Genomic DNA, 1,717 nt, shown 5'->3' on the forward strand with positions numbered 1-1,717 from the left:
GCCAGTGCCATAATAATTGGGTTTTAGGGAAATTTCCAAAAATTATTTAGCTGAGATTTATTGAGTGTTATTGAGATTAGTCTCTTCCTACAGGGTTTCTTCACTTGAAATTACGTTGTTCAGCCTTTTTTCCTGATTTCTGTTGATACAGATTGTTCTCCTGCAAGCCAGACTACAGATAGCAAATATTTCTGAAGTTGTTTTCTAGGCTTTGGAGGAAGTTTTTGGAGAAGGGATGGGGATTGCAGGTGGGGGCGAGTATTGGAAGGTGTTATTATAACTGGTGCTGTTATTGAGATTACAATATGTGTTAACATTGAAATTACTATGTTCTCATTACTGTGGTAAGCTTTGAGGATACATTGGTCTATGAAACAGAAATTTCCAGAAACTATTTAGCTAATATTTGTCCCTGTACCAGTGGAGTGTAAATACTAATGGGAATAAGTCAATTGCGAAGAGAGAGAGTTGTATAAATTTGAGCTGTATGGTAACTTAGGACAAACGGTTGTAGAACCTCTCCCTACAGTGACTCTTATTTGGGATTCAAACAAACTATATAGCTGCTGAATCTTTTAATTCATCATAATTCAATGATTTTGTTTTGTATAATAAGCCATAAGTGAACAGCTGTGAATCTTTTTGAACTGTTTTGTGTTCATGCTTATATTCACTGTAGCCTTTCAGATCTAGGTTTCAGGATGCAATATTGCTTACATTTTCATTTCTTTCTTTTACATTTCATTTTTTCCTTGAGGCGGGGAGGATGACTTCTAACAGAAGATTAACTAGAGATGTAGGGATTACAGAGACAAGCAAGCCATTGGCCTCACCAGGACCTAAAATAGTAAAAGTCCTATAGAACTCGCTGATAACCTGAGGCCATAAATGTCTCCCATTGTCACCTGGGGCTGTTTGTCAGTGTCACTCTCTACACATTCAAGGTCTTTTTCAGATTCAGTTACAATCATGAACTCAGTGCTCTACTAACTTCTCTCTCCTCTGCTGTCAAAATCTAGGAAAATGATATTCACAAATGGAAACTCACATGTGATTTTAGCAGAGGGTCTGGGAAGATTCATTAGCAAGAAAAAGCTTCAAATGGAAAACAATGCCACTGAATAGAAACATCACCAAATTGATTCCATCTAAATTGATTTGTCCTGTCCAGATGGTGTAAGTCTTTGAGACTATTTCCAAGAACAAGTGAACAATTTTAAAGGTGATTCAGAGGGGTGTGGTTGACAATGGCAAATGAGCTGAGCTTTGGTCCTGCGGGATAAGAATCTCTGTTCTAAATTACATTAAGCTCTGCTGTTGAGGTAATTCAATCAAACTCTAGGACTTCTGTTTTCTCATCTAATAAAATGGGACTATAAACACTTCCAACAAATATCACGAGTTTCAAAATGGAAGAATGTATTAGAAAGTACATCATACATATGAAATTTTTAAATGCTTTAAAATAGGATTTACTGGTCTAAAGAAGCACTGTAAAGTTGAGTATTTCTAGAAACAGCCATCACTCTTAGATATGAATGTTGATCTTTAAATAGGTATAAGATTGTCTTTCCATTTTAAGTTCTCTTGTGCTATTTATTCTTCCAATGAGAAATAATATATTCATAAGTAATAGGAAGAAAAAACCAAGTATTTTCAATCCTTCCCTAAATTATAGAAACATTTCTATTCTCACCTTCATTCATTCTTCCCTAAC

Source organism: Globicephala melas, chromosome X, assembly GCF_963455315.2.
Source record: "Globicephala melas chromosome X, mGloMel1.2, whole genome shotgun sequence".
NCBI classification, from domain to species: Eukaryota; Metazoa; Chordata; class Mammalia; order Artiodactyla; family Delphinidae; genus Globicephala; species Globicephala melas.